The sequence below is a fragment of the Pan troglodytes genome, chromosome 2 (assembly GCF_028858775.2).
Source record: "Pan troglodytes isolate AG18354 chromosome 2, NHGRI_mPanTro3-v2.0_pri, whole genome shotgun sequence".
Taxonomy (NCBI): domain Eukaryota; kingdom Metazoa; phylum Chordata; class Mammalia; order Primates; family Hominidae; genus Pan; species Pan troglodytes.
Window position 1 is genome coordinate 183877170 of NC_086015.1, and position 24483 is coordinate 183901652.

At 35.3% G+C, this 24483-nt stretch overlaps 1 protein-coding gene across 3 annotated transcripts in view; it reads right to left on the minus strand.

Annotated features, from left to right (window-relative positions):
* The window catches only part of CCDC39 (coiled-coil domain 39 molecular ruler complex subunit), a 260910-nt gene that overhangs the window by 94657 nt on the left and 141770 nt on the right, over positions 1-24483 (minus strand). For all 3 annotated transcript variants that reach the window (XM_054682367.2, XM_003310126.6, XM_063806406.1), the window contains 3 exons: positions 21666-21724; positions 7464-7536; positions 7347-7373 (listed from right to left, as the gene is read on the minus strand). The gene's annotated coding sequence lies outside the window, so the exon portion shown is untranslated. The remainder of the gene's footprint in view (positions 1-7346; positions 7374-7463; positions 7537-21665; positions 21725-24483) is intronic.

A 24483-nucleotide genomic window follows, 5' to 3' on the forward strand; every position in this document is an offset into this window, starting at 1 on the left:
GCTCTCAGCTCTGAAGGCTGTGAGACCCCTGATTTCCCACTCCACACCCTATATTTCTGTGTGGGTGTCTTTAATTCCTCTAGTGCCGCTGGCCTAGGGTCTCCACAACCAGGCTGGTCTTGGCAATGTATCTTCATCTGAGATGATACCACACAATCATAAAATCTCCATGAAGTTTTGTTGGATCTTCCGTTTTTCATCATCTAGTAGACTTTGAACCTTTGTCCCATGCCCCTGGGGCTTTGTACAATAATATTCTTTTTATACTTCTTGTAATATTCTTATTCTATAGCACTAGGATAAGAAAACAGACTTCAGATTTTATACAGATCTGAGTTGGATTTCTGCTCCACAATTCACTGGTCATGTGGCCTTGGGCAAATTACCCAAGTCATGGTTTTCTCCTATGTATTAAAAAAAAAAAAAAAAGAAAAAAAAGGCAAGGATGTGGGGTTCTGCTTGCGGAAAGTGAGGTTGAGAAAAATACGTCCTTCACAAGATTGTTTTGAAAATAAAGAAGACAATTGTGAATCTTTTACTAATATAGTGAGTAGCACATAGAAAACACTAGAGTAATGGTAGATATTATTGGTTTATGAGTCTGTTTCTACCTACCAGACTTCTTGAATGCAGGTTCTGTGCCATTCATCTTTGTATCTCTGTTCTCTAACAAAGTATCTGGCACCTGACAGTCACTCAGGAAATGTGTGCTGAATTAATACCTGAGTAGATATGAAATCAGAATGCTTGATATGTATTGTCTTATTTGTTCTCCACTGACTGTGTCACAAATTGATGAGCTCCTCACTAGGTCCCTTTCACCATCCCCACTCTACTGGGCTGTGATAGGTGCTGTATGTTCAGTTGGTGTGAAGAGACATTAGGCAATTGTTTATTATGACAGGCACACCTACTGCTCTATTTGAAATGACTCACTAAACAAATGGTCACATTTTCTCTTTTTTCAATAACTGGTATGTATCCCTGATTTAAGGGCATTTTTGAAATGTTTCTGTTTTCTGGGAACACTCATAGTTTTCTGGGAACACAGGGAACACTTGAAATATTCATATAAAACATCAGGTCAATTTGGCATCATCTATTAAGAGACTTACAGATGTGAATAATTTGATTTAGCAATTCCTCTCATAGGAATTTATTCTAAGAAAACAAAGGCTAATACTGCATAAAAACATGTTCATTGCTACAGTATTTATTATAGCAAAAAAACCACAAAACCTAAATGTTCTTCAATCGGGAAATGGTTTACAAATTATAGTACAGGGGATGATTATCCAGTCAGTACAATCATGTTTTTAAAGATTATATTATGACATAGGGAAATGTATAAATATAATGTCAAATAGAAAATCAGAGCACAATCACACATTTGACTTGTAGCCAATTTCGTGAAATGTCTACATTAAAAGATTGGAAGGAAATACAAATATTTCATGCTATCCAAACTCATATCAGTTTCTGAATTCAGATAATAAGAATTTGGACAGTTAAAAATAACTGTATATTAAAAGAGTTAAAAAGTACCTGTCTCTGAATGCAGGAATGGGAGATTACTTTTATTTTATTCTATTTTTGCAAATTATGCACACTTGCTAAATTAAAATACACTAAATGCACTGCTAAATTTAAAGGTACTTTTCCTTCTTTGCTGTCAAGTGATTAGAGAAAAACATGAACAAAAGAGAACTAAGTAGTTAAGTAACCTACAATGACCCAACCACATGTATCATTTAGAGTCTTCTCTTTTCTTGGGCCACACAAGTCATCCAACTCTAAGAACTGTCCATGTTCCCTTCTTGAAAATCTTTGAATCTGTCTGCTTCTTTTCACTGCCACCACTGTTATGCTAGCTCAGTTCACCACCACCTTTTTCCTGCATTTGTCTAAAGGCTTTCAGCCTTCCTGGCCACTGCCCCTTTGGTTCACGTAGGAAGCAGGGTTATCATCCTGAAGTGTAAATCTCACAAAGCAAAACCTTCACAGGCTTCCCATTCCACTGTTTAGTGGTTAACTCTTTAACATAGTTCATGAGTGCCTCACCTTCTGGGGTCTGCTTACTTCTTCAGCCTTATGTCTTCTACTTCCTTTTCACACATGGATACTCTTGCACCAGAACCCCTAGAATATACCAGGTCCTCCCTCACCTCTTGCGGAGTTTCTATGTCTACAACGCATCTACAGTGCTTTTTCTTTCTCCCCTTACCTCTGTGCCTAACAACAGCTGACATCTGGTTGTCCTACAGGCCTTAGCATGGATATATTTTTCTCCAGGAACCTTTCCTTGACTGCCTAGTCTGTGTAATACTTCCTGCTCCCACAGCATCCTATTATAGGCACTCAGGCATATTATGATATCGTAAAGTATGCTGTGATAATATACGAGGTGGAATATATGGTAATAGCATTTTATCATAACTATGTTTTTGATATGTTTGTTATTTGTTTACATTTTATTTGTTTGGGTTTTTTTGTTTTCTTTTTTTTTTTTTTTTGGTCTCTCAATGCCCAATGCACTGCCTGATTTCTAGCAGAGGCTTGATCATATCATGGAATGATTGCATGGACAAATGAAAGAGGCATCTCAAACACAAATACAAATGACTAGTCCCTGGGTTAGCACAAGTAGAGAACAGCCACCGTTCCACCATTAGCACATAGACACAGCCCCTATTTCACTATCAATATGGAGGATAAGCACACTGGTTTATACAAACCCTACTATATAACCTATAAATCAGAGGCTTATTTAAGAAATGAAATAAAAAAGCCTGGGCGCAGTGGTTCACGCTTGTAATCCCAGCACTTTGAGAGGTCAAGGAGGGTGGATCACCTGAGGTCGGGAGTTTGAGACCAGCCTGACCAACATGGAGAAACCCCATCTCTACTAAAAATACAAAATTAGCCAGGCGTGGTGGCGCACGCCTGTAAACCCAGCTACTCAGGAGGCTGAGGCAGGAGAATCACTTGAACCCAGGAGGCAGAGGTTGCGGTGAGCCGAGATTGTGCCATTGCATTCCAGCCTGGGTAACAAGAGCAAAACTCCATCTCAAAAAAAAAAAAAAAAAGAAAAGAAAAAAGAAAAGAAATGAAATAAATAAATAAACATTAGTTAATAAAATAGTTTCTAACAATCTTTAAAAATACCACTCATTGTTTGAAATTCAACTGAGTGCCCTTATTTTATGTACACCAGAATTTGAAGTCATCCATGTTCTCTTTTTTTCCTTTGATTTCCTTAATTTTTGTTCATTGTCTTTTCATTGTAGGAGGCATAGTAATTCACTGCTATCCTCAAAAGGACATTCTAGAAAACAAATGGCCTTTTTTATGTATTGTGGAAAAAGGAGGTATAGGCAAAGTAAATTTGGATTGTGTGGCTTATTATTTCCTGGCTGAGAAAAATTTGTTAAATTTTTTTGAAGCCTGAATTATCAAACCTGTTTGATCTTCAAGCCCAAGTAAAGTATTACAGAAAATACCGATATATGGGTCCAGGATTGGATTCAACGTCAGGAGACCAGGCTCCACTCTTGACTACACCATCCTCCACAAGTCACGTTAGTTCCTGAGCCTCAGTTTCCTGATTTGTAGAATGAGAAAGTTAAACTAATGTCTAAGATTTCTTTAGACCTAAAATTCTATTCTGTGTCAAATCGTATGTTGATCTACTCTGCATGAGGATACTTAAGAAAAATATATATGTCAAAGATTATTTAATGTAATCACGGAGAAACAAATTTTATTACACTTACATTCTGCATTTTAATTTTATATCATCATCTAGATCTCCAGATAGATGTTGAGACATCTGAAACCTATTTGATCCTCATTCATGAAAATAAAAAATAGTTAATTTAGCCCTCCATGCAATGGTCCTCTTAACTGCATAGTGCCATTTTTTTCTTTTCCCTTCTGATAAGTAACTGAAATAAAACTAATGGATATACAAGTACAAAGATATCATAAGGTTGGGACCTCTGAGTCTGACAAACAAAAAGCCGATTCTGCGTCTGCAGCATGCTGTACACACATCTGGCTTACTTTAGCTCACAATGGAGTAATATGAATTGAGCTAAAAAGCACTATTTGTGCAAATGCAAATAATATTCCATCTGCTCAGGATTTTTTTTTTCCTTATATAGCTTTTGTTCCAATGTGGTAAAAGCCTGTTTCTTTACCCTGAAGTGCTCCTGCTGATGAAGAGTGAAGTACATGACAATGAACTAAAATCCATTATCAAACAAATACAGTGAGCTTTTCAGCAAGTCATCACAGGGAATGTTGCCTTTTTCTCTGGCATTAAGTTGAAAGCGATTTGTGCTCATGCAAATAAGACAAAGTGGTAGGTTAAAAAAATTGTGTGTGTGTATATATATATCTCTATATATAGATATATATATTCCATACACTGTAGTTTGCTTTGTAAATCTAACATTTTTATCTCTTTTTTGGTGGGGGAGGGCAGCAGTGAAATAGTTTGGCAGCCTTCTTTAGATTTCCTTATGGTTTGAGTCATGTTAAATTCTTCAACGGAAGAATTTAGCTCTACCTTATGTTGTCTTGAATACCTTACTTGGGATTTGGGAGAACTGCTTTCCCAGTTCCTGAGAGAACCTAGGGCAAGTTAGAAGAAAACTTAACTCCTATGCTGCTGAAAGAAAACCATAAGTTTCGAGAGATCCAATTTCAGGATCTGCTGGTGGTGACAGTCAAAAGGTAAATCATCCAAGTTCAATCTAAAGGTATACATTTCTGTGTGCTCATATATTCCATTCTGTGTCCTGGACCTTCATCTGAGGGCTTTGTGATAATTATACACCTTCTAAAATTAATAGGCCATTTCTCTAGTTTTAGGAGGAGATAGAAATGAGGGACAATTATACGACTATTACACAAGATGTTGATAAGCCAACTCCAGAGAACACCAGTGTTTGGGAAAATGTATTCCATCTTCTTTTCAGTCCACTTGGTCTTCAGCTTTGTCCTTTGATTTACTTCCTTGCCCCCTTTCTCCTAAGATCTATGATTTCTATTTGGACAAAACAGAGAAAAAAAGCAAAAGAACTTGATCCTTTCTTCCTAAGATCAGGGAAGAAGTGGGGCAGAAGAAGATTATAAGCTTGTATGAGCATGAAAACACACTTTTATTTTACACAAAAATTGAAAGCTCATTTTAAAGCATTTTTGGCTGTTTTATTTATGCCTGATGATTTTATTCAATACTAGTTGGATTTTAAATAATCTAACTAATGTTTTCCTCTTCATGAAATTTGAAGATTATTCTTTTATGAAACAGTAGTTTTGGAGTTTAGCTTTTTTAAAATTTTTGCAGTTTATAGATTTCAGGCATTATGCATTTTTCTTTTCAGTTTAGCTTTATAATGCCATTTTCAATGAGCATTTATTTGTAGGTTTGAAATATAATAGAGCACATACACTTTTATTCTGTTTAAATTTTTTTTCAAGTTTCTGCATATAGCATTGATGAGCACATGTAGTGATGTTAAGAGACAATGAAGTATTAGATGTGAAAGCACTTCAATTATTAGGGTGAAAGATGTTATAGGCATTTAAAGTATTAATTCTATTAACATATAATTTATAATTCTGGAAGAAATAATTGACTGAAAATGAACAGTATTTTCTTTCTAGAGTACAGAGTAAACATCAACAGCTAATTTTATTATAGCTTATTTTCTGTGATATATATTAAACTACCTTTCACAGTTCAAGTAAAACCTGAAATTAAGCACTCAAGTACACAATTATCTCACATCAACAGTTTTGCTGTTAAGCTATCTGCAGATATTAACATCATTCCCCAAAGCATTGTATTTAACAGCTAAAACTGTGATCTAAGTGAATTAATAATTTAGACTATAGCAGTTGTCTTTACATAGTGTCTATAATTATATTTACAATCTTGCAGTGTATTTTAGAGCTACTCAGAATTGTGAAGCAATAAAATAATATTTGCCCTAATAAGACCATTTATATCAAACGTGATTTCCTTTTATGTTAAGACAAGATAACTTTTCACTCTTCCTGACTTCAAAGGGAAACACATTATTTCAAATATATTTTAAACTTTTACCATAAAACCCTTACACATGAAACCATTAATATGTGGTTGGTGAGGAAAATGTCTTATTCCACTCACAATAAAGTCTGACTTTAATTAGACCCTGAAAAGTAAAGGATTTATATTCAAATCCTGGCCAACATTAATTACAGAGTTCTTAACATTGTAGCATGCCCTTTACTAAGTTTCGACAATATATTCCATGCTAAATAAAAAAGGGGATTCACTTCTGGGGACAAGGGACTTGTTATTTTTAAATGTCATATGTACTGATATGTGATATATCATTGTAATGGCATCTCCCGAAATCCAAAGTGGCAAGGTAGAATTCCTTGTCTATTCCAGTGTTCTTTTTCCACATGGATAGGGAGCCAAAGGCCTGCCCTGAATCTTGAATATTTTTTCAGCTTATTCAGTAGGAAGATGATTCCCTTTGCCACTCTTTTTATAGTCCCTCCTCAATCTTAGTTAAATGAAGAGTTTATTTACATACAGCTGTGACTGCTACTGCCACTGCCAAAAAGGACCATTCCTGGGCCCATTTCATGGACAGTAGAAACGGGACCTAAAAGTGGCTGAGGATGAAAATACACAGGTGCAAGCCAGGTCCTCCCGAGGCCTATTGTGAGACCCTTTGCAATCTCTTCTTACTTAATACATGAAGATTTGCTCCTTTATCAATCAGTCAAGTAATCAATAGTTTTTTTATTAAGCATCCATTTTCATATCAGGAGTTCTATGAACTGTATCCCAAGGCAGCATGCTGAAGGGCAAAAAGCCCTGGGCTAGATTTTGCATTCCCACCCAGTCCTGCCAATCATAAGCCATCTATGTGACCTGGTCAGTCTCTTAACCAGTCTTAAGGTGGCTCAGTTTTCTTACCTGTAAAATAGTTATAACTTCCCCCATTTGCCTCTTGGCATTGTTCTGAGAATTAAATAAGTTATGGAGAAAATGCTCTGGAAATTCTGAAATACTAAGTAGACAAAAAGTAGTAGTGGTATTGGACTTCATTCTGTAAGATCAATACATTTCTGTAACTACCCAAAGAAAAAGTCTTAGTAATTTCTAAATTGCAAAAAAGAAAAGAAAACGAATCTATTGTAAAAGATGCTTTAAATATCGAGTGAACACTGTCAACTCTAATTTTAGTAAATATTCAAGTAATTTGAAAGTTACTTTGGTACAAACAATAAATACATGTGATTTTATTTATTTACTATTTCATTCATTTACCTCTTACCTTATTTTAGGCAGTCATCTTGAGTTTCTGGAAGTAAAACAGAAATAATTCTTAGTCAATCAGTATTCTGTAAATTTGGTTTTAGACTGAAGGAATTGTAAAAATTTGATAACGTACCATTTGTGCTTCACTGTGGGACTCCTTCCTGGTATTTCTTAGGATGTTTTCATGTTTTTCAAAATCCCATATTCTAAGAAAAAAAATTGAGAAACTTGGAAGACAGGAAATATGTTATAATTATCCTGCATGAGTTAAGACTTCACAATCAACATAGGCATGACAGGTTTGAAGGGATCCACTGACAAGAAGTCAAAAGTAAGAGCTGGAAGCACTGCATGCCTGAATAACAGTTTGCCCATTCTGAAGCTTGGGTCTCTAGCCTCCTCACCAATCTCAAAGCCAAAAAGAAAAGTTAAGTAGTTGAAATGTATATTATAATATCCAGACAGTAAAATTTACACACTTTTCTCCTAGGAGAGACTTTATATCAGTAATCAAAACCCATCTACTTCCTAATGGACATTTCTAATTTGTTCCAAGGTCAGAAATGATTAGAAGCAGCAGATTAGGAAAGGAGAGAAGGGTTGTAGAAGGATATTTCCTACAAACGGACTTTGGTATTTTAATAAGAAATGACAATGTAGAAGAAAAAGAAAACAGAGAAATACCACAAAAAATAAAGCAAGAACTCAAAAAAGGCAGGTATGTAGAGGCATTTAAGGATATGGTAAATGGTCTTATATATCTCAGAGAAGCCCTTTATAATTACCTACTGAAGACTCTTGAAAATGTCTGCGTTGTTCGTAAACAAAAGATTGACATTCATACCGGAAAATTTTTCAGTGAGAATTATTGAAATACTTATTAAAGGGTTGTCAAGAGCTTAGTCCTTAGGAAGCAAGTTTACCTTTAAAAATATAACCCACTTGCCAAGAATTCAAAGTACCCAGATTTAACTGTATTTTTACCTTAATTTTCAAACCAGCTGAACTCTGCAAATAAATATTATTGGCTCTCTGCTGATGTGGCAACTATTTAAGATAATACTGTATGTGGTTTTGTTACACTGTGATAAATTTCTACTTCTATCTCCTAACTAGCAGAAGTGATCATTGGTTTAACATTGCTTTTCCTCAATTTCCATGCTAGCACCGACTATTCTTGTTTCATGCTTGTGACTATTATTGCAAGGTTTGTAATCAATACTGTGGCTGAGATAACGAGACCCACTGTATTCATAACAGTTTATCAACTGGAATAGTTTATTGCTTAGAATTTATTTTTCAACTGTTTTGACATATTATCTCATGATGGCAAAAAAATTTAAAAAGTAGATTTGTATATAGGCTTTGTTAATTTTTTTGTGGCAATTCACAATTTATATCTAATTAATGGATTCCAATGTGGGTGCTCACAAGCCAAGAGGGCATAAGACAATTCATTGACAGGTGAGAACAAAATTATGAATTTATTTTTATTTTTGTCTTAGAAATAAAATAAATTATATTAATATTTAATAAATAGTTGACATTGGCATCCAAAATTGTTCAGCCTTTCATAAAACATTTATCAGTTTGCCTGAAGCATGTGTATGATTTTAGCAAGGCAGAGGGTTGACAGGAAAGCTCTAATATATCTACAAGCTTTTAGCATATTGTGGTCTATTGCAGTCTATGTCTGTGGATAAATGTGCATACACATATTACTTTAAAGAACAGAATCTTTGCAATATCTAGAGTTAGATTGGAGGTGACCATAAAAATCCTGGTATATGGGGAGGCGGAGGCTGCAGTGAGCCAAGATTGCGCCATTGCACTCCAGCCTGGGCAACAGAACAAGACTCCATCTCAAAAAAAAAAAAAAAAAATCCTAGTATATTACAGATGCTTGCTAGTAGTCTTTCCAAAAAGTACTTAGAAAAGTATTTGAGCTTAAAGATGAGTTGTGGCTTTTTTTTTTAAACAACTGTTCTAAATTTGTTGACTTTTACTGAGATGATAAATATTTGGCATTGGGTATTACCCAGCAGACATTTTTTTAAATAAATAAATTTAATGATGATAATGATGATGTTAGTGGGGGGAAAGGAGTTTTCTGTAACAAGTAAATAAACAAAACAAAATTATTTTTTAAATAATCACTTCATTTTTATCCTTTATTTCCTTTGTAATTTTGTGAACTTTATAACATATTTAATGTACATTACATATATTATATACTATATTTTATATGTATATATTTGTAGAGTAATGCTTCTAATAAATAAATGTATTGAAGCTGCATGCTCAAACACTTTTGACTAACTGAGATGTGAGATCAACTAACTCATGCATAATGGCAGCGACAGTTTTGTACCTAAAGAAATCTTACTGATAACAATTGCCATGTTCCTGGTGATGGTCTATAGCACTCTAGAATCATGCTTTTATTTGTTTACCACACTAGACTTGGAAGACTTAATATGTATCAGTCATGATGTTTTCAATTGTAAGTAACAGTAATCAGCCAGAGGTAATTTGGGCTTCAGACAATGGATATCAGAGTACTAGGCGCCACTTCATGTTATTTTCTTAGCTTCTCTCTTCTCTTTGAGTCAGCTTTGGACTTTGGTCCCCGGGCTGACTTGCCTCATTATCTCAAGATGGTTGCCAACAGTAGCCAGGGCAACAGAATTCCTTGTTCATGTTTGAGGACAGTGTGTGTGTGTGTGTGCATGTGTGTGTCAGAGAGAGAGAAAGACAGAGAAATACTACTCCTGCCAACCTTATTAGACACAGGAAGCTTCTTTCCCAGGGGGCCTAAGCAAGACTCTTCTCAAGTTTTATTGGCCTAAATTGGTTTAGACAGGACCTTATCTAAACCAACTTCTGTTAAGTGTGATAAGACTATCATAATCTGCCACTAAAGAGTTAAGGTGGAACCACTATTGAGAATTCAACGATAATGTTCACTAGACAATATTCTCCCCATCTCACAGATTCTTTCCGTTTTACTTACCCCAAACTGAATAATGTACCTAAGATTACCTAGCAAATGAGTCATTGACTTGAATGAAATACTTGTCATCATCATGTTTATTATTCACTATTATTATTACCAAAATACTAATAAAATAACTGAGATTTGTATTATATAAAAGAGCACGATATTAGGGGGATAATACCTACAGAAAAATAAATCAAAATTGTCAAAATCTAAGTCGGAAAGCATCATAAATCAATGAGACATCTAATACAAGGGGTTGGAAAAAGTGCCCAACTATGTACATGTAAAAATAAAACTAACAGCCTACCTCTTCCTAAATTCAAAAATAAATTTCAAATGGTTTGTGTAAATGTAAACATTGAAACTATAAAATTTAGAATTAATTTTTTTTTTTTGACGGAGTCTCACTCTGTCGCCATGCTGGAGTGCAGTGGCACGATCTCAGCTCTTGGCTCACTGCAATCTCTGCCTCCTGGGTTCAAGCGATTCCCCTGCCTCAGCCTCCCAAGTAGCTGGGACTACAGGCACACGCCACCATACCCAGCTAATTTTTTGTATTTTTAGTAGAGATGGGGTTTCACCATGTTAACCAGGATGGTCTTGATCTCTAGACCTCATGATTCGCCCACCTCAGCCTCCCAAAGTGCTGGGATTAAAGGCGTGAGCCACTGCACCTGGCCAGAATTAATTTTAAGCAATAATTTTCTGCTCTCTAGGAGTGAAATATTTGGAGGTGACATTTATAAAAGCGCTAAAATTTATAACATTAAAAATAAAAAAGGACCTGTTTTCACTATAAAAACATAAAAATTTTCTGAGTGGGTGTGTGCTGATGCAGGAGGACAGAAGTCAGGCCAATCACACCATAATTGTTGAGTAATGGCATAGTCCAAAGTGAGCAAACTTTTCTATAAAGGACCAGATAATAAATATGTCAGGCTTTGCAGGCCATATACTCTCTGTTGTGACTATTCAGCTCTGCCCTTGTTATTTAAAAGCAACCATAGATAATAAGTAAATAAGCAAGTATGACTTTGTTCCAATAAAACTTCATTCATTAAAAAATAAATAAAATAAAAAGACAAAAATGCCAAAAGTTTAAAACATCATAATATCAAAAGGCCAACAATAAGTGTAAAATAATAAAGAGTTTGTATTTTAATGTGTAAATAGTCCTCATAAACCAATAACAAAAAGATAAACACACCAATAGATAAAGGAAAAAAGGATAAGATGATTTACCAAAAAAGACATTTTAATTCCAATGAATGTAGAAGAAAAAAGTCCAAACTCACTAGCAATAAAAAAGTCCTAGTAAAAACAAATATATCTTTCACTTTTTAAACAAATTTAGTCAAAACAAATGAAATAGCTTGTTTCATTTATAGTGTTCAGTGCTAATGAGGCTTACATGAAACTGGCACTCATGCACTTTTGGTAGAAATTAAAATGTTCAATTATTAAATTTACAAAAGTTTCGAGAAATAATGTGATCAACTTACAAAAGAAGGATTTGAGAAGAATATTCTCACAGTTTGCTTGTGAGAGTATACAGTGCTACAACTCTTCTAGAGTTTGTCATTGTATCATAAATACCTTTAAAAATGTTTGTATTTGTTGACCACTATCTAATCTAAGAAGATAACAAGAAATACAGATAAAAACTTTCATTAATTAATCTATATAGTAGCCTTAAATTAAAAACAACCTAAGCATCTAAAAATAATAAATGGTTTGATAAATTACTGTTTAAGGTCACTCAATTGGCTATTTTGCAGCCATTAAAAATTATGCTTTGATAATAAAAATATTATATAAAATAGCAGTATAATAATTTAAATACAACAAAATATAAATAGTATTTTAAAATAGTTAAGTCATGGTAAAGCACTATTATAGTGAAATATATATCAAATCTTAGAAAATACAATATGACATCAACTTTGAATATCTGAGTAGAAAAAAAAGCTGAGAAAACAGCACATTTAAATGCCTTTGAAATAAGAAAAGAAAAATTTTAAATTTTTAATATATATTGTTCTATATTTCTTAAATATTCTACAATGAAAATATCAATAATTTTTTTGTTTAGAAGGTATTAAAATGTGTCATATGTTCAAAGTCCCAGTTCTCTTTTGAGAAACAAGCCCATCTCTACATTACTCATGGATGTACGTATTGAAGAATTATGTATGGAGATCATACCAATATACTAAAAAACACATAAGATCTAAAGTACAACAACAAAAAATGGTTTTACATACCTCTAGTTGACTAAACAGTTACATGTGGAAATCATAGCAATAATTTTACAAAAAATATGTAAGATCTGAAGCACACACAAAAAAGTAGTCTTACATACCTTCAGTTGATTAAGTGCACCTAATGTTTATTGAGTACCTATATATTAATAAGTCAATTATTTTTATCCATGTTTTACTCAATCTTCCCAACAAACTATGAGTAAAGTATTGTCATCTCATCTTTCTAAATGAATAAATTGATGCTCAAGTGAAGTTACATATCTAGCCAACATAGAGTAGCTAGGTAATGCCATTGCCAAATTTCAAATCTAGGTCTGTTAGATTCAAGAGTTTATAACTTTCTACAATTATATGCATGCTGCCTCTGAGGCAATTCACAAAGACACAACTGATCAATTAAACGAGGAATTAATTAAAAGTAAACTGTCTGAGGCCAGGAGCAGTGGCTCACGCCTATAATCCCACCACTTTGGGAGGCTGAGGTGGGCAGATCACGAGGTCAGGAGATCGAGACAATTCTGGCTAATATGGTGAAACCCCATCTCTACTAAAAATACAAAAAATCAGCCGGGCGTGGTGGTGGGCGCCTGTAGTCCCAGCTACTCGGAAGGCTGAGGCAGGAGAATGGCTTGAACCCAGGAGGCAGAGGTTGCAGTGAGCTGAGATGGCGCCATTGCACTCCAGCCTGAGCGACAGAGCAAGACTCCATTAAAAAAAAAAAAAAAAAAGTAAACCATCTGGAAGAAAAAAAAATCAAACTAAAGTTTTTGAGGAATAGCATGCAATTAATTTATTTGCAAAACTTTATTTTGTCTGAAGTATCCTGATAATTTGATTTATTTTCTAGTTTTAGTTTAGATTTGTTTCTTCCTATTCCAGAACGCTTAGAACTTATAGGAAGTTGTGACTACACAATGTTAATCACATTAATACTTTAATTATCTCAAGGAATTGGTGTCTCACTCTTCATGCAAGAGCTAGACTATATGCAGACTTCTGAGGAATAATGACACTTTGATTATTTGTCTTCTGTGGGATTTCTTAATGGCTCAAATCACCATTGCCAAAGTCAAAACAAGACATCTAGGAAGTTTCAGTTAGTTAAGTATCTTATAAACAGAGGATTAACATATCATGGTCCAAATAGCTGACTGATCTCAAACTCTGTAGTCTGTCTTTTGGGGACATTTGACAAAGCTCAATTGCTGGTGAATTTCAACTTGCAAATTTCAGAAGAGATTTAAAAGCATCCTAAGACTATATAATTACACACTGAAAATTTTAGAATTTATAATGCTAGACACATAAATAGTATTTTTCATTCGGTGTTGTTAAGGAATAAACATTTTGTCATTAAACTTTACCAGAAGGAGAGATGACACTATTTGAAAATTGCTATGGATAGATCTGAAAATGATATTTTACTCTATCTTATAGAAGCATCATTTTCAGAATCATTTATGTGCCTTTTGAGTTGTGTTGCTAGGTTTTATTTGCTTGATATTATTTTTGAGTGTCAGTTTTAAAACACTTTAAGCACATTTGTTACCTTTGTTTGAAAGATTTCTCCCCAAAAATGAAGGGAAATTGCTAGTTTGGATTCAGAGCAGAGATGAGAAAAAGAGGTATGTATCTCCCTTCCCCATCCCACTGTGCTTTCCCAAGACCCGTCCACTCTTACTCCACACATACACCACAAATACTCATTTGTAATTTTTTTATTCATATCAATAACTTATACTATCAAGATGCTCTTTTTAAAACTCCATTTAGTTATGGACAAAGCTTATATCAGAACACTATGAAGAAGAACCTTAACAGAAAATGAGCTTAGTTTATTTTTTGGAATTAGTTTAAAATGCTCTTTGAGTACTGTAGGTATCCTCCCTGGCACAGGATGCAATTGTCTTAAAAAGTGACCTCTTTATACTGAAATTTTATGAAATGCTTTGGAAGCTGTCCTTATCTTTTTCAGTCAGAACTACAATTAGGATTTATTTTCAACATAGTATTTTGATGGCTTTTTTAACACCATGGCACTGAAAGTGTAGAGCTTCCTCAATAATATTTATTCAGCCTTTGAAGACACAGTCACCTGATACATCCTAAGAAACTTTTGATCATAGCTGAACAAAGTGAAATAATTAACAGGAATTAATTTTAAGTGATTGGGAATTCCACTTAATTGAGAATCTTAAGTGATTTCCAAAATCCTCTGGAAATAAAAACTTTTCACCTGTGGTTAAACCAAGAGATCAAGTATTCATTGACCAATAAAGACTCTCCTCACCATCAGCTAGAAAACACCCTTTGAAATCCAATTAACTCTTTCATGCAGACAATGTTCATTTTCTATTTTATCAGAAAGTTAAATTTGCCATTCTATACTCCAATAAAAGTTAAGTTGTTTTGATCTGATAATTGTAAGATGTACTGTATGTATCTTAATTTATAAGTTTTAAATGCTAAAGCTCAAGGCTGTTCAGATATAACAGGAGTGCTGGAAATGAGGTACAAAATGCTGGAATTCAAATTAACCAATAAATATATTTTAATATATATCAGCAGGACTCTAGAGGATTCCATTAATGTTGAAAAATAGAAAGGATTTAGGTTAATTTGGTAAGAAGGCAGGTCAGAACGTTTACAACAGTGGTATAGAATTGTATAGAGATGCAAAATTTTTCAAGAGAGCAGAATTTTTTCAAAAACGCTGACTCTAGCTGTCACAGCCCTGCCTTGGCTAAATCCAGTGGAGAGATAGGAGGACTTTCTAATTTGCTTTCCCTCTATTTTAATAATAGCTGTGCATAAGTAATTTATGAAAGGCCAACCAGGCAGTGGGCAACAGAAAATTAAACTCATTTTATCTGAAAGCAGGTGGATTTCTATATATCATTAGCATGCATAGAATTCTCACAATGTTATTTCTCATACTGATGGAATGTAACCAAATAATATATGAGTTTTTTGCTTATGCACGAGTGAAATTTTTAGATAAAAGTGCCAGCCCCAATGGCAATTTTCTGCAAAACGAAAACTAATTCTGCGAAGCTTCTTATTACTGGAAAGACTCATTTGGCTTGCATTAGAGACTGACATAAGTGACTTTAGGATTTTACTAACAGATTAGATGAGATGTGCCACATACTGTAATATCATTAGAGAATGTAACAGCACTGGAATGCTTTGGGGCACTTATTAAGGGTACCGACACAAGTAAATTGTTTTCCTTTTTGACGCGAGCTTTTGAATTTCTTCCCTCTGATTAGAATGCTTTATTTTTATGGTTGCTTTTTATGATATTTAAAACAACTTTTATTTTATGCTCCCTGAAACTGCACACAAATTATGTTTTGCATGATTCAGCTCAGTGTTACTAAATGCATTATCGATGCCTTATTTCGTGAATATCACCTAGGCAGAGGGTAGATATGTATTAAGAAAACAGCTTACACAATACTAAAGTCAGAATTCTTCTAACAGAATATTATCCTAACTTACAGCAAAGACCAATCTTCATGGCTCTGAGGAACTTTTGCTATTAGTACCTTTCACTCAATGTTTGTGTGAGTTCTACTATCAACTTCTAACAAAATCTTAGAATTAGATCATTAGAAATGGTTACTATAATATGAATACTTCTATTGTTCTGTTTAACTACCATCCTAAAATTCATTCAAGTATATTAAATATTATAGTTCTTTTTATTCTGATGAATCTTCCCTTATCAAAAATTATGGATCAAGCAAAATATTTTTTGCTAAGGTAGGCAAAAATGTGAAGTGGGGATGGAAATGCTTATCACCTTATGAAAGAAGCTAAGGGAAAGGCTGGAAGTATAGGGGAGATGATTTTATGCTCAATATTTTTCCTTTTCTGAGTTATCTTTTCCTGATATAAGTTTTTACCTTTTCCTGGGCATAGAGCAGGTTGGGTTCTTTCCCCCTCCTTTTATACTTCATCATCAGAAAAGAAAATTAATGAGAAAATGAACACATACAGTTACCTAGAGCCACAGAAATGCATTTTGGGAAGTGTTATTCAGTGTCCTAATCTATAGAGTGCTGAGGTTTACAGCCTGTGAAGCCAAACAGATGGGCAACTGAATCCCAGCTCTGCCATTTGACTAATTGCCTAATTTTAGACAAACGACTTACCATCTTTTAGTTTTTATTTCCTCCCCTATAAAACGGGATTATGATAACTCTGACCTCGAAGGCTCTCTGTGAAGATCTCATGCAACTGAATCATTCTGCTGTTCATATTCTATCACCATAATGGAAGGGGAGGCACCTGAAAACAAAGGGTGGCCTAATGGGCCATTTACCACTCATTGTGGTAAATGTTTCAGATTTCTGTAGTAAGAACTCAAGAACCCAAAATTGTGTTAGTTAAGAAATAGAATGTGAAAATAATCCATGAGACAATCCTCCTTGAAATATCATGATCTAAAGACTCTTCAATCTAGCAGTGACTGAAGTCAGTCATCTCTGTGTTCAAAAGTCATCTCTTCTGAGGACTTCGTTGGTCACAGACACCTGTGTGCTCCTAATTCTATTTTTATTAGCACACTTATCACACTGCTTTGGTATTATTTACTCAAATATCCTCATGTCTTGCACTCTTTGAAGGCAGGCACTTTGTCTTTTCAACTCTAATTCTAGCAGCCGGAACAATGCCTGATACATAGAAGTCACTAAAATACATGTCTACGAGCTTTCCATGAATTTACATTTTTCCATGAATTTATGTTTGAGATCTGAAAAAAAATTAATACAAAATAGAAAAAAAACTTTTAAAATGAATGTATTTAATTAAATTTCCATAAAGTGCTCCATTCATGTCTCATTACCTATGAAATTTAATATTCGTAAAAATTAATTACATTTAAAAATGTAAGGTGTATTTTCACATCAGAAAAATTTCTGAGGATGCACAATAATTACCAAGAAATTATAATCAATCTTAAAATAAGTTACACATAACCAAATAATTTTGGATATAAAAGGATTAAAATCCTTTCAAATTATTTTTACAGTAAAAAATCTATATATAATTAATATGGAATATTGGTGCATTTTGATGTGATACGATGTGGGATAGGGCCTGTAAAAGTGTGAGTGCCCAGGCCCTCGGAGGTCTTCAACAGCCTGATAACAGTGGGCCAGAATTTAAACAGGCTGGCTCAAGCATAGTGAGACTAATCAAGAAAAGCTTCTTAGTGGAGGTTTCCCTGATCTTCACTATAAAGGTGGAGAGAGAGAGATGGTTTGGAGAAGGGGAGTTAGGCTTCACCAGAACTAATCTCATAAGTAAGCAAAGTAAGAGACTGAGAGTATTTTCCAAGATGCTAGACAAGACCCCTTGACTCATTGCACCTTCATCCCCTCACCCGAGAAACTTTTCCACTATGCTTTTTGAGACCTAAAATTCTACCCAAAAGAATAATTTTATCTAAAACTTATGTCAGCTAGTATATGTAGATGTGGCTGAGAGATACAACCCTTAAAACAATATACTTGATTTAGACAATAGTGTGAGTTTAACATTTTCTTTCTTGTGGTTAGATTTGATTTTTAAAAAAAGACATATATTTAGTGCAGGCGGGCACTAAATGACCAAATAGGGGTACACTTGGAGAGGAGTAGCAAGCCAAAATATCAGAGACAAAAAATGCCAGTGGTCTACTGTAGACTGCACTTGAAACAGCTCGCATTCATGGTCAAAACCCAAGATTATCACAAATTGTACTGAACCAGCTTTTGGAGAAATGTGAGTTGTGGGAACCACTGAGGGCTTGTGAGTTATTGAGCAACCTGGTCAAAAAATGAGAATGGAGAATAACCTGAGGCTGAAAAAGAAATAGTGAAATATGTGTAACAAATGGCAGCAGCCACCACATTCTTACTGAGCCACTGCAAGAGGGAAAAAAACGGATTCATTCTATGCAGACCCTAAAGACAGGATAGTTCACCTTAACATTTCTATTGCTAGTTGTTTTATATATTTAACTTACAGAGTTTAATCATATGTCCCAACTAATAGATGAACAAAAATTGTCTCTAGGAGAAACAGCAATGTTTAATGGCCACTCTGAAATATCATGCATGTATAACCTCTACGGTTAGCAATATCTATGATCTTTATCCAACATCTGGGAAAACATCCTTTTAAGTCACCATATTTTTAAAAGAAACTTAATTCAAGTTAGCAAATAGAATATACACAATAATACCAGGAGACTGGCAGATCAAAAGTGATAGGAGTATTTGTAATTCTTATCCATCTCAGAAAGTCAGAGGTGGCATGGAAAGACTCAGTCCTATCATTAGAGTTGAGTAAACCAGAATTTCATAGCAAGTCTTTGAGCCCATAACCATATTTCTTATTATATCTAAATTTATTCTTACTTTAAAAATGGAAATCTATGCAGTAGTTGAGAGAAGAGTAGTTCTTTTCACTTCATTGTTTTATATTATTTTTATCTGTCCTGTGCTTTCCATGGGTAAAAGAGTTAGTATCCAAGATAGCATCAGAGGGTGCCCCCATTTTTCCTACAACATTAAGTTTCCTAATTCCTTTTCCCTGTTCTCATCATAAAATATTAAATCTCATATCCTGTAATATTCAGACAATTTCAGCTCAAACTGAGCAAAGAATTATTATGCAAGAGTTTGTCTCTATCCTCTAATTTAGGGAGGAGTCTAAATATTGATCTTCAAAAGACCTTTGGGAATGTTATGAAAATGGGTTACCATTTATTTTAGGAGGGCTCATTAAGGGTCTTATTTAAAATAAATAATCTCATCCTTTCAAAATCAGGGAATGAAAAAAATGTATATTTTTCTCAAAGTATGAATGCCACAAGGGTTTCTCACATTGATTCATTGCTTATAGATAAAAACAACTTAAGCTGATTTTTCTTGTGTGTAGAGTAAGTGTAAAATGTTCCACCAAAATAGGTAATGACATTTTTGTGTCCATAAATGTGCGTGTAAGTCCAATTATGTATTTGTTGTCATTTAAACATCACCACCATTATTGAAACAGAAGTGCCGGTACTAATTCTTGCTGTCACATTTTCCAAAAATGAAAATAAGGCTTTTAAGCAAAATGCTAAGGTTTTCAATGTGAATTATTCATTCTTTGCATGGCCTTAGCAGAACACTCTCAGCAAAATAGCTAAACAAAAGCCTACCAGGGTTCTGGTTTCTAATCTGGTTAAGAAATACATTATAGGATTTTTCTTTTAACTTCACAGTTAATGGAAAAGTTTTCCTTTCCTGAAACTCAGCAGAGTTCAAGAAGCCTTCTCTAACTACCACAGCCTCCGTCTAATTGAAGTACCATGAACAGACCTTGAAAACAGTGGCATTAGTCACACAGCTAAACAAACCACCTTTGATGGTACCAGCCAACCAATCAGAACCATTCCCCAGATGATCTTTGTGGGAATAGCAATCCATTAATAATAACTGAAGTAATGATCTTTCATGCCACCTTTCTTTCATGTAGGACCACTCCACTGGTAATCTCTTAGGGGAACTATTAGCTACTTCAGTGTCCTTCAGAGAGGGCACTCTGCCTGTTCCAACATTTATTTCCACTGTAACTACTTTTTCTCTCCCACAGAAGTGCCTTTTAGAAATTGAAATAATTCTCACTGTGATTCTAGCAGGTAGACAGGGGTAAAGAAAAGAAGAAATGAGTGGCAGAATAAATGAATTAAGAAGGAAAACACCTTCTCCCCCACACCTAGCTCTGAATTTCAAAGTTATCAAAGATAAGTAACGCACTTAATTATTTTATCCCATAGTGGTTCATCATCACTATTCTTTGTCATTAAGGAAACTAAATCTATGTGTATCTAACTGGTTCATGCTAAATATAAATAAAGTTTTACATGATTTTTTAACCCCTGATCTTAATAGATATGAATATATGCTAGAAGAGTGAGGGTAGGAGAGAATAAAAATCTGAGGTAGTCCAAGCTGTACCCCCAGCTTCCTACAATACTGAGCTCCAAGTTGGGGTCTATGTATCATTTGATTTATCATGTTTAGTGCCTTGTCCTGCATAGGTACTCAATAAATGTTTCATGAATAAAATTTCTCCCATGAACGGCAAATCAGGCAGAAATCAGCCATACTGCTGAATCTTCTACATTCTGCACATTAGCCGCCTTTGTCATTTTCAACATCGGCATGAACATTGCTATTACTTTATTTTGATCCTATGCTTCACGCTCTCAACCTTCATTCTCTTACAGGGTCTCCTTATATTTTCCAAAGTATAGTTAGATCAACTACCACAAACTCTTAGCAATAGAGGTGATAATTTGGTAAACATTTTCCATTAGCTAAACTGTACAGAATACCTCATATAGTGAAATCTTTAGCCCGCTAGTATGGTTTGACTCTGTGTCCCCACCCAAATCTCATCTTGAATTGTAATCCTCATGCATTGAACATGGGGCCTGATGGGAGGTGATTGAATCATGGGGGTGGACTTCCCCCTCACTGTTCTCATGATAGTGAGTGAGTTCTCACGAGACCTGATTGTTTAAAAGTGTGTAGTACTTTCCTCCTTTCTCTCTCTCTCTTCTGTCACCATGTGAACATGTACTTCCTTCCTCTTCCCCTTCCACCATGATTATAAGTTTCCTGAGGCCTCCCAGCCATGCTTCCTGTATAGCCTATGGAACTATAAGTCAATTAAACCTCTTTTCTTCATAAATTACCCAGCCTCAGGTAGTTCTTTATAGCAGTGTAGGAACAGATTAATACCTCCACCCTTGCCCCCGAATCTGTTGACTTAAAATAAACTGATAAAAAAAAAACCTCCTCCAGCTTATAAAATATTTTAGCAGTTCCAAACTTTTCACATCACTAGCACATCTAACATGGTGAATAAATAACCAAAAGATGTTAAGAAAGTATCAGTGATTCATATTTGTATTCATTAAATGTATCCAAATGCAAACGCTGGATTGGGTAGTTGGTTTGTGCAATAGGATGAAAATTTGAGATAGTAACAAGATATCTTCCTTTCAGGAATCTGATTTTACCTTATGATTCTTCTCACTTGGTCAGAACTACACATTATTTCAGGAAAGGAGGAAAATACCTAAAAGAATGCAGAATACAAAGACATTTAGTTCTTGTTTTCTGATTGCCATAACAGGTTCTTACAACTCATTTTATAAAACATATTTATAATGAAAATTCTCAAACAAATACAAAAGCAGAGAAACTAATATAATTAGTTCCTATATATGTAGCACCCCATTTAACCATTAACTGAAAGCCAATCCTTATTTATCTATACCTACCTAACACTCCCCTTCTGTTGTGAAGTTTTAAAAGCAAATTCCAGACATCATATCATTTCACCCACAAATATTCAGCATATTTCTCCAAAAGACAAAGGGTTTTTGGACTCCCTCCTTCTACATCAATCTTTTTGTTGTACACGATGTATTAATAGGAAGAGGTTCATCTTTTAAATATGATCACAATATTCTTATCACGCTTAAACATTAAACAATTCCTTAATATCATCAAATATGTAGGGAGGCACATTTCTCCAATGGCCTCATAATGAAACACAAAGCTTTTTATCTGTAAAATCTGAGATTAAAGAATTTCAAAAATCTAATCTTAAGGATCCAGGACATAGAATTTACCCATTAAAAAGTAATTAGGCCAGTGCAGTGGCTCATGCCTGTAATCCTAGCATCTGAGAGGCCAAGGCAGGAGGATCACTGGAGCCCAGGAGCCAGGAGTTTGAGACCAGCTAAGGCAATAAGCAAGACCCTGTCTAAAAAAAGAAGAAGAAGAAAAAAAACACAAACTACTACAAATGAGTAAGTAAGTAAGTTGGAAAGAGGGGAGGAGAGGAGATATACCGTCTCATTCCAAGGCTAAAGAGAGATTGTCATTCCAGAGGCTAAAGAGAGATTGTCCAGACTAGAGAAAGTAAAAGGGCAGGGGAAGAAAGCATCATGCTAGATGTTTACAATGGATTGGAGAATGAGTTCTACCCCCAACTCTTGATGCCAAGATCCCAAAATCCTTGGTGAGTATATTGGTCTGCTTAGGCTGCCCTAACAAAATACTAGACTGCTTAAGCAACAGAAATTTATTTTCTCATAATTCTTGAGGCTGGGAAGTCTAAGATCAAGGTGCAGGTTGATTCAGGTTTTGGTGAGTTCTCTCTTCCTGCTTTGCAGACGGCTGCCTTTTCACTATGTCCTCATACAGAGAAGAGAGAGTGAATGAACTCTCTGCTGCCTCTTCTAAGAACATAACACTATCTGGCTGGACGTGGTGGCTCATGCCTGTAATCTCAGCACTTTGGGAGGCCAAGGCGGGAGGATCACCTGAGGTCAGCAGTTCGAGACCAGTCTGGCCAACAGGGCAAAACCCTGTCTCTACTAAAAATACAGAAAAAAAAAAAATTTAGCAGGGCATGGTGGCGGGAGCCTGTAATCCCAGCTACTTGGGAGGCTCAGGCAGGAGAGTTGCTTGAACCTGGGAGACAGAGGTTGTGGTGAGTTGAGATTGTGCCATTGCACTCCAGCCTGGGCAACAAGAGCAAAACTCCATCTCAAAAAAAATAATAATATAAAATAAAATAAAAACACTATCAGATCAAGACCCCACCCTTATGATTTCATTTAACCTTAATTACTTCCTTATTCCAAATAAAACCATACTAGCGTTTAGGGGTTCAGATTATGAATGTAGGAGTACGGGAGGGACACATACATTCAGTCCAAAATCATGGTGAGGGCCAAGTAAATCCAGGATTTAGATGCAAAGTTGAATTATCTAGGAGTTTAATTTGTGCCTCTTGGTGGCATGAGAACTAGAGATAGATATTAATTCAGCCTGTAGAAAAATAAAGTGTTTTGACACACCTGATTAGTAGACTGTAAAATTCATTCTTTTTTTTTTTTTTTTTTTTTTTTGAGACGGAATCTCACTCTGTCACCCAGGCTGGAGTGCAGTGGTGTGATCTCAGCTCACTGCAAGCTCTGCCTCCCAGGTTCACGCCATTCTACTGCCTCAGCCTCCCAAGTAGCTGGGACTACAGGTACCTGCCACCACGCCTGGCTAATTTTTTTGTGTTTTTAGTAGAGACGGGGTTTCACAGTGTTAGCCAGGATGGTCTCAATCTCCTGACCTCATGATCTGCCCGCCTTGGCTTCCCAAAGTGCTGGGATTACAGGTGTGAGCCACCACGCCCAGCCTCTTTTTTGTTTTTGTTTTGTTTTTTCTGAAACGGAGTCTCACTCTGTCACCCAGGCTGGAGTGCAGTGGTGCGATCTTGGATCACTGCAACCTCCATCTCCCAGGTTAAAGCGATTCTTGTGCCTCAGCCTCCCAAGTAGCTGGGATTACAGGTGTGTGCCACCACACCTGGCTACTTTTTATATTTTTAGTAGAGATGGGGTTTTGCTATGTTGGCCAGGCTGGTCTTGAACTTCTGACCTCAAGTGATCTGCCCACCTCGGCCTCCCAAAGTCCTGGGATTATAGGTGTGAGCCACTATGCCCATGCCTGGCCATCTGTCAATTTATTCTTAATCCACTTGATGATTTGGTGACCTGCCCTGCATGGCTGGCCAGACTCTTGGAAGACATAAAATAATATCCAGTCACATCTCTCTTCTGGAAAAGCTGTGTTCGTAATTGGTCCACCCAAATATAAGAACTATTACCCCTGAAAATTGTTTCTTTGTGCCCCACAAAAAAGAAAATTTCCAAATTCTCATTCCTGGAATTATTAGGTTTCCTGGTTTTAAGTTCCATATAATGCCACAATAACAGAAAAATAACAATAATAACGTAGCCATCTTGACAGGTCTAAGACACTGTTCTA